The 10369-nt window shown below is 37.0% G+C and overlaps 1 pseudogene; it reads right to left on the reverse strand.

The window, feature by feature from the left end:
• Window positions 1-1469: 1469 nt before the first annotated feature.
• On the reverse strand, window positions 1470-2017 carry LOC122468095 (annotated as a pseudogene).
• Between the last annotated feature and the right edge of the window lie 8352 nt (window positions 2018-10369).

Consider the following 10369-nt stretch of genomic DNA (forward strand, 5'->3'; position numbering starts at 1 on the left):
TTACCCCCATCCCCCATGCTGTCTAAGGGGCAGTCCAGGATGTAAAGTAGGAAAGGGCAAGTTGTCATTGCCTTCTGTGAAAATCTTACCATAAATTTTTACTAATATTTTTATGTAGTTTAATTTTCAAAAAATGCTATATAAATGTTTATATCCAGAAATTACAATGGAAATTGTGATATTAGGAGTTATGTTAGCTTATACAATTTCCAAAAGGTTGAAATGAAGAACTTTACAACTTAGGGAAAGAATCAAAGCTAGTTTAACTAACTTTCTAGAATAATTGTGTGTATCCCTTCTAGGAAAGAGTGAAGGAATATATTGCATTTAAAACTGCTTCCTATTTGATCAACTCTAACAGCCATGTATTATGTACAAATTGTGCATTTTTTCCACTTTTCTGTAATGGTTACTTATGAAACAATTTAAAGCTACTACATAGGAAAATATCATGACTATGCTTTTCTAAACTGTCCAGAGAATATAATAGTACTTGCAAAGGCATTTTTAGCCAGAATATTATGATAATCTTAACAGGTGACAGATGTGATTTGCTCCAATCTTGTCATGGTTATTTTGAATAGGAGAAGATGTGCCATTAGAGGAGAAGTTCTGCCAGCTAATTAGCACATTAGATGTTCCATCAGCCTTGCTGGCTTCCTGCAAATAATTTGGTTCAGTATATTCAGGTTTATTTGGCATAAAGAAATGGAGGTGTCAGGTGCCTGGGTGGCTCAACCGGTTAAGTGTCTGATTCTTGATTTCAGCTCAGGGCATGATCTTGTGATTTGTGAGTTTGAGCCCCACACTGGGCTCTGTGCTGATAGTTTGGAGTCCACTTGGGATTCTGTCTCTGTCTCTCTCTCTCTCTGCCCCTCCTCTCCTCTCTCCCCCTCCCTCCCTCCCTCCCTCCCTCTCTCTCTCTCTCTCTCTTTCAAATTAAACTTTAATTAAAACAACAACAAATGGTGCTGTTTACATTTGAACTGGTATAGGTAAAAATATATGTTACAATGTGCTATGATCTGAATGTATGTACCCCCCGCGTCCAAATTCATGTGTTGAAAATGTAATGCCCAATGTGATGGTATTAGGAGGTACAGAGCCTTTGGGAGGTGTTTAGGTCAGGAGGGCAGAGCCTGCATGAATGTTATAATGTCCTTATAAAGGAAGCCACAGAGAACTAGCTTGCCAGTTCTGCCCAACATACGATGACAGAATTGTGACTGGAGAAGGGCCTCACCTGGCCTTAATTTCAGACAGTGCTAGCCTCCAGGACATGAGAAATAAGTTTCTCTGTGTTATTCTTAACTAAAACAGTTGACAATTTTATTTTCACATTTCACAGTACAAATGAAAAGTGCTTTTTTTTTTTTTCTGATCCATCTATTCCCCTGCCAAAACTAGTCTGTCTTTGATAGGAAGAGGGAGCAAGTCTTCCTTGTCACGCTGTTAGCAAACACCCAAAGTCATAGCACCATGATCTGGTGAAGTAGAACAAGGGATACAAAATGGATTGAAAGAAGTTCCCCTCTCTCCTTATCTGTGTGATAAGTCCTTATCTGTGTGATAAGTCCTTCTTGGCCAAGTAGGCACGATGATGAAATGGCAGGAGGCCTCATCACTGGGGGGTCTGGTGTCATTAGCATGTGGCTTCCCAGAGGTGGCCTCGTTCCAGGAGCAGCTCCCACTGGCATCATCCCCGGAGGAGGAGGGCCCATCATTGGCATCACAGAAGGGCCCCCACAAGGCGTGCTGGCATCAGATGAGGGCGAGGAGGACCAAGGAGACTAGAGGGAGGTGGCCTCATTGCCCCTATAGGAGGAGGAGAAGAGAATGGTGTAGGAGGGATCTTTCCTTGTTTTGTAGATCAGACTCTGAACATGCTGTTCCATCCATTTCTGATTGTGGTCTTTCACATTCTCTTTGTATTTCCTACCACTGCAGTGTGTCTTGCTCACAGATGGAGAGTTGAGGGTGAGGTATGGGTCACAGTATCACAATAAATCTTAGTCATGTTGCTCTCATATTTCTGTTTTTTATAAGCCACCCAATCTGTGGTATTTTATAACCTAAATGGGCTAAGACACAGTGTAAAAGACATTGTGAATTATGTCCAAGGTAGATTTCTATTTCGTTAACTTGTATTTCTTTAATTTTAATTTTAATGCTTTTAATATTCCTGTCTTTACCAGTCCAATACAAATGCCCCAAAGTATGGTATGTCTATCAAAAAGCATCAATTTAAGTCTAGAAAATAATACATTCCCATAATTATATGCTATTTTAGCCATTTCCAGTAAAGAAAAGAGAAATGCCTCATTATTGCACCATATAGCGTGATAAGGGCATTGTAGAAATGAGGTTTCTAAATGATTTTATGTGGGATACTAAAATGGGTTTATAGTAAATCAACAGTTCAATTTTTGAAGTATATAATTTTGTTATGTTCTTGTCAGGGAAAAAGTAAGAGACTACGAAAAAAAGATCACCTCTAGCTCTCTCTGTCTAGGTTCTCAGGAGATTCTTCTAAACACTATAGGCAAAAATAAATACATCTTAACTAGGACTATGAATTGAATATTCTTGTTAATGTTTAATTTTCAAAATAAGCAAATCAATTTGGGAATATTGGTCTACTAGAATTATGTAACACATTATTAACTAGACAGATGTGGAAAGTTGTGGACTTGGGAGATGAGATACACAAAAACCAAAAAAATAGGAAAAGTCTTCAAAGAGTTTATGCAGCTCAGTAGTCCTTTCCCCTTTCATCTCTTTATTGCGGGTAATGTTCCACAGAGTAGCAATTACAGAGATTACATTCCTCCTCTATCTCTTCTCTGTGGTTGACTCATATCCCATGCTTAGAAACATTCAGAGGCCTCCTTTAACAAGGAAATCTTTACCTGATTTTACCTATCACAACCTCTGTCATTAAATGAGACTTTTATATTCACATGCCACACACCCACAGGTTCATAAATATCTTAACCAGCTCTGGCTATTCAAAGCATTGTAGCTAACATCAAACTCTTTGCCGGTGTTTTGCATTTCATTTCCCGTCTTTACTTTCAGAAATTGTCACTATCTATTATCTTGTACTCAACTTTTCTTTTTCAAGTGGAATTATTTTCCCACTAATTGAAAACATATATTTTCATGTTTGTGTCCATTAAAAATCAACACATGAATTAAAGTCCTTTGGTTTACCACCTACCCGTATCACTACCATCTCATCTCCTTCCTTTAAGTACCAGAGAAGTTTTAAGAATTATCATTTTTATTTTTTCAGAATTTCATTATCTCAGTATATCCCACTCCCACTTAATGTCATTGCAGTCTAGCTTCCTGCCCATTTTCTGCCCTGGTACAGCACTCAATGAATTCACCAGTGACCTCTCTGCTGCTCCTCCTGATGGCCGTTTATAGTAACATCTCTCAGTATTTCAGAATAACTTGAAACTGATGGTCACCCTTTCCTTGAAAACTATCCTTCCTGAGTTTCCATGTTAGGGCTCCCCCTTCCTTTTCCTTCTGAATTTTATCCATTCCTTCTCTTTCTTCTTTACATATTACCTCAGTACATCTCTGTGTTTTTTTTTTTTTAAGTTTATTTATTTTTAGAGAGAGAGGGGCAGGGAGGGAAGGAGAGAGAGAATCCCAAACAGGCTTCACGCTGTCAACATGGAGCCAGATGCAAGGCTCTAACTTACAAAGTGAAATCATGACCTGAGCTGAAATCAAAAGTCCCATGCTTAATGACTGACCCACCCATGCACCCTATCCTGGTTTTTGTTTGTTTGTTTTGTTTTGTTTTTTAACTTTCTCATTCTTCACTCATTATTCCCTTGGTGGTTTGATCCATATCCAGTGCTCTGACTACCACCTATATGGAGATGCAAAGCTGGACTTGTTATCTTTCTCTTCCAGTTCCACTCCTTCCATTGTTGCTTATCTAAAGAATGGCACCATCTGGTGGCATAAGCCAAAAGCACCAGATAAAGCCTGATACCCTTTTCTTTTTCCTTTGTCACCCTTTATTCAGTGCTTTAAGAAGCCCTGCCAAAATTTCTTCTTAAATATTATATGAACTTGCCCCTTTATTCTCCATCTCCCCCATGATCACTACCACCCTATCCAAGCTACCATGATCTTTTGCCTAGATGATGCCATTCCATCCTATCTACATTCACTCAGCCTTTCTTCAGTTCTTTATACTGCAAATGTTAATTTGATTATGTTGCCATGCTCCCAACACTTAAAATCTTTTGACAATTTCCTATTGTTCTTTGTTTTGTTTTGTTTTTATGTTTATTTATTTTTGAGAGAGGAAGAGGGAGGGAGACAGAAGATGTGAAGCAGACTCTGGGCTGACAGCCCCGATATGGGGCTCAAACTCACGAACCACAAGACCATCACCTGAGCTGAAGTTGGACACTTAACCAACTGAGCCACCAGGCACCCTTCCCACTGTTCTTTGGATAAAGAAAATCTCTTTTATATGACTTGTAAGACCCTGCATGGTCTGTAACCACCAAAGAAACTGTTAGTTTCTAATTAAAAAAAAAAAAAAAAGTTTATTTTTTTGAAAGAGATAGAGAGACAGAGCATGAATGGGGTTGGGGCAGCAAGAGAGGGAGACACAGAATCTGAAACAGGCTCCAGGCTCTGAGTTGTCAGCACACAGCCTGACGTGGGTCTTGAACTCACGAACCATGAGATCATGACCTAAGCTGAAGTCGGATGCTTAACTGAGCCAGAAACTCTTAGTTTCTTTGTCCCATTCACAAGCATTCTTCAATCCTTTGTATCCAATATACTTTCCCCAGATACCTCTTTATTTATTTTTATTCTCAAATGCAATTCAAGCATTACTTTCTCAATTTAGCTTTTTCTGTCTCCATGATAACAGTCGTCCCACGATGGATTTTTAGAATCCTGATAACTCTTGTTTTTAACACTTCCTCCAGTTAGAACTTTGCATTTTTATCAGTGATTATTAACTATCTACCTTTGTTAGTCAACTATTCGTTCCATCAGGAAAGACATTAAAATTTTTGTTCTTTATTATATAATTAATGTTCAATAAATAATTTACCATATGACTTAATGCATCCTTGTATTATCTTACAGCTCCTTTCTGGAGAGTATATAACATTGGACTCCATTCCACTTTTATAATCCTGCTTTTGACCCTTTGGTCCTGGCATTTGCTTCTTGTTCACTCTCATTCTTGACTTTAAGCATCCTTCTAAAGATTTGATTGGATTTGTCCTCTGCCACTCTATTCTAAGAAATTGTGGACTAGATAGTGCCCCTAATCTATCACAATTCTAGAATTTGGACAGAGCTTTGTAGCTACTTAAAGCTGCCATTTTCCTTTTCCCATAGGAAAATCTTGCATATGTACCTTTTACTCAGTTTACTTCAAAGCTAGACATTTGCTCAATAAGATTTTTGAATGTATTGGTTGTCTCTTTATGTCCTTTATTTTTCCCTTTAATTATAGCTACTCCTCAGTCTTTATAGTCCTTTGAATTTTCTTTTTTTTATCCTTCTGATAACTCATTTGTAGTTACAATTTTGTTTTTAGCAGCTTTATTAAGATATAACTTACCATATAATCACCATATAAAGCATATACAAGTCAGTATATTTTAGCATATTCACAGGGTACATATTATCACAATCATTTTTATAAAATTTTCGTTACCCAAAAAATAAACCGTGCACTCCCAACCATCAGCCTACAATGTCTCATCTCTTTCTTGAAACTCTAGGCAACCACTAATCTACTTTCTGTTTTCATAGATTTGCCTATTCTGGACATTTATTTTAATTGGGATTGCACAATATGTAGTTCTTTGTGACTGGCTTTCTAGTCATGATTTTAAACAATATCACCATGCTATTTCTCAATAATTTATTTTTAGACCCAACTCCTCTCTGAATTCCAGTAATGAATTGACAAAGTTTTGGTCTATATAAATCATTCTTACCTCAGCATAACATACCTAAGGTAGAACTGGTAAATTTACTTGTCAGATACCTTGCTTGCCTTTATTCCATATTCCTGTCAATGCACCTAGGAACTATTTTTCTCTCCCAAACCTCATGCTTACCGTAACCCATTTACTAGGAACAAGAAGTTTTGTAATTTGTTGGCTTAATGCAAAGTTGGACGGTACACTTTCATTAAAGTGGCTCAGAGGAAACAGTTCAATGTTTCAAGTGTTGGAATATGTTTTTCAGTGAGTTTCGATAAGATCATTTTATTACTTGTGTTTTTACAGCCTGGCCCCAGAAGCTGGGCGGTCCTGTGAATGGAGAGGATTTAGGGCTTCTCTCAGGGCCAAGTAAGGCGGCAGGACCTGCCCTTGGTCTGTGTTGCTGCTGTTATACCTGCTGAAACGCTTTGGCAGCTGAGTTGTTTCTTCTCTGCAGAAGCAGCCAGGATCCTTGGGCACTCGTAGACTGCTAGAGTCACTCCCTCCCTAGAAGCTCCCTTATCAGCAGCAGAAACTATAACCCATAGGGAATAACTAGCAATGGTAGTTCTCTTGGACTAGAGCCCCTCCTTTTCCCTAAAGGGTATGGAAAGGGGTTATATATGAATCTATGCTAACTACAAAAAAATCACTCATTTTGAGGTAAGAAGTTAGTTTTTTGTTTTAAGAATTTAGTTTTAATCACACCAACAGAATCTCAGTTGCTTAAATCATTGAAATATTCTTCTAGACCCCTTTACCTTTAATAGAGCTCTATAATCTGGTCTTTATATATCCTTAAAATCCGCTTGCTACTTTATTTTGACGTTAACCATCTGATCCAGGAAGAACCATTGCCTCAATGGCCCTTATATAATTTTTTCTTTCTTGCCTTTTCACTTTTTTTCTTTACACAGGGATGCTTTTTTTTTTTTAGGTATAACTGACATATAACATAAGTTTCATATATACAACATGATTCAGTATTTGTATATACTGTGGAATGATCACTACAATAAATCTAGTTAAAATTTATCACCATAGTTACATAACATATTGTTTTCTTGTGATGAGGACTTTTAAGATCTGTTCTTTTTTGCAACTTCCAAATATATAATATAGAATTATTAACTACAGTCATCATGGTATACATTATATCTTCATGATTATTTCATAAGTGGAAGTTTATACTTTTGGACTGTCTTCACCCATTTCATCCTACCCCAACCCCTGGCAGTTCATCCCCTTCCGGCATACAGGGAATATTTTCCCCCATTGCTATGCAGCTTTCTCTGACAATGGAGGTTTACAATCATCTCACCTTTTTAAAAACTGCAGAATTTAGGGTCGCCTGGGTGGCGCAGTCGGTTAAGCATCCGACTTCAGCCAGGTCACGATCTCGCAGTCCGTGAGTTCGAGCCCCGCGTCGGGCTCTGGGCTGATGGCTCGGAGCCTGGAGCCTGTTTCCGATTCTGTGTCTCCCTCTCTCTCTGCCCCTCCCCCGTTCATGCTCTGTCTCTCTCTGTCCCAAAAATAAATAAAAAACGTTGAAAAAAAATTTTATAAAAACTGCAGAATTTATACTCAGCACCATACCCCTTTGGCACTGGCTTTCTTTCCCAATGAGATTATAAAACTCGCAATCGTTTTTATACCTGTTTATTCCACTAGTGTCTAGCACAGTATAAACATAGAATGTAGTCAATACCTGTTTTTGTACAGATAAACAGATGATTGCTATAAATAGCTAAGAAAAACAGATACCATTAGAACAAGTCTTAGAAGGTTGATTCAAGCAGTTTTACTAAAACTTATTTAAAAAGGACTTAATTTTAAAACCAGAAACAGAAAAAACACCTAAAGAACAATGAAACAGTTTATCAGTTAATTGAATTCTGAAATTAATCATTTTTGTATGCATGCAATGTCTCTGTTTCTAGTCTAAGTTCAAGTATGAATGCCAGTGTTGAATTCAAATAGAGCTTTGGTGAATGAGTAACTAACTCAAGGTCAGCAATAGGCTAAACATGCTGCTTGTCTGCTTCCCAGTCAGTATTGTGGAGGTTACAGGTGTAGCTAAAAGGTCATTATGATAACTCATAATTTGCATATTAAGCCTCTGGGAGTATGATCTATATTGTGCCATCTCCCAGATTGCTTATGTTTCTAATGCAATGAGATTTTATGACCTTGGGAAACCAACTCCTGAAACCTAGAAGAATGACATAATACCAATGACATTGAGCATCCTTCTATAACACTGACAGGCTTAAAGCTATATTTAGGTGACAGAAACCTACACAGAGATAGATATGACTTTCATTTACTGGATGCTCTTAAGTCAAATCAATTAATATTGATTAATTTGTCTTGCATCTAATTAAGTGGTTTTCTCTCTACTTAGGTGATATCTTTGAACTATTGTGTGTGTGTGTGTGTGTGTGTGTGTGTGTGTGTGTGTGTGTGTCCTGACAGTAATATGGAGTGTCCATACTACCTCCATGTCTGTTTGTGGTAATGATGTTGAGACCTGTGGTCTCCACTCACCACTAGTTCAATGTGGATGTTTTACAAAAGTAGAAAGTTTCCCTTCTAAGAAAATGTGACTGCAGACCTCACTTGAGAACTTCTCTTTACCTGGTGATTGAATCCAAGACTGTTTTTGTTTGTTTTATTAGGCGAAATGTTCTGAAACACTGATATGACCACTGTTGGATTTTTTAAATTCATTTTTATTTTATGTTGAATGTGATGAATGATAAAATTATGAATATAATTATAAAAATATATTCATAATTTTGTCTTGAAGGTGCACACAAGGCATTCTAAATCAGTCACATTATTATCTACTTAAAAAGAAAATCATGGTCACATTGTTCTCTACACTCTGATCCTTACCCAAGGAGGGTGTCTATGAAAGCCAGGTCAAATATCCTATGCATACAGATTTCAAAATCTATCTTGGGTGAGGAAGAGAGAACATTAGATTTTCTTCATTTGTGTATAAGAAAGAGACAGCCAACCCTTCATTCTGACAAGGAATAGAAAGAATTCTAGGTTTTCACTCTAACCTTTTGAGACATGAATGCATCTTTCCTAGAGTCCTATAAACCATGGGTGTCTCCTACTTTAGAACCTAGATCTATTTCCAAGTTCTAGATTCATATTTTTGAAATGTTAACAGAGAGACAGTGTTTCCTCTCACCTTGGGGTTTAACCTAGGGACCTAATTCAGAGCATTGGCACTCTTGAGTTGGAGCAATTATCTATAGATCTAATTCTCATGGTGTGTGAAGAGTAAAATGTTTCTAGGGGAACTGAAAGCATACATTCCTATCTTATGTTATAAACCTTTCCATGTCTTAGGAGCTTATGTCTTTTCACAGGAGCACTGAGAAATATAGGGGTGTTTATCTCTTCCCAGGCTAGAGATAGGTGCTTTCCAGTATTTTACTTGATTTCACCTGAAGTTTGCATGATAGCTATCACTGTGATGCTTTTTAAAGGTGAGAAAAATGAGACGCAGTAAGTTTAAACAGTTGACCCAAGACTGTGAAGCTAGAATAAATTATTTGTTTGGTGAAAATAAATTTTGCCTTGTTCCAAGCCCATCCTTTTTACACTATACCAGATTAAAGTTAAGGAGAACAATTTCAAAGCATCTCTTGAACAAAGATTTCTTTGACAAATAAAACAGATTTCATTTATTTATTACTTTCCCTTTTAGAAGTTTAAAAATCCAAGGAAATATGAATCTACATTGGTACCTGGGCTCTGGGTCAAACCTAGGAGAAAAAAAAAACAAGATGAAACTTGTCTCATAATTTTCAAAGGATAATTTAATATCTGATATCAGAAAGAGGACCTTTCTAAAAACAAAAACAACTACAAAATGTGTTATTTGGTGGCTCTAGTTACTTTCTTAAATGGACACATCTTCTCTATCTTTTCAATGTCTATTTTTCCAAGTTAACATGAGGAGATCCATTCTTAGAGGCAAGATAAGTACACCTAAGAGATTATATAATAGAACATCATAGATCTGAGAGAAGTTTTCCACATATCTTGAGCCTAAAGATAGAATTTAAATACAGGAAACATGCTAAAGCTGGAATTCTAGGTATTATTACTGTACTAAGTGTGCTTTTTTAGCCTGAAGTCAAATGCAGGGCAAAAGATAATATCTTTCTTCTTGAACTAAAGAATTCCTATAGCCTGAGCAGAACAGATCAAGAAGCAAACTCCTTATTTCCTTAGTACACATTCCTGACTCTGCAACAAGACAAAAGAAATTGATCAAATTAAGTCAAAACACAATAAAACCTAGTGGCTTTATAAGATATGACTGATATTTCCTTTGCCTTTATAAAAATGGGAAA

Source organism: Prionailurus bengalensis, chromosome B3 (genome assembly GCF_016509475.1).
Source record: "Prionailurus bengalensis isolate Pbe53 chromosome B3, Fcat_Pben_1.1_paternal_pri, whole genome shotgun sequence".
Classification (NCBI taxonomy): Eukaryota; Metazoa; Chordata; class Mammalia; order Carnivora; family Felidae; genus Prionailurus; species Prionailurus bengalensis.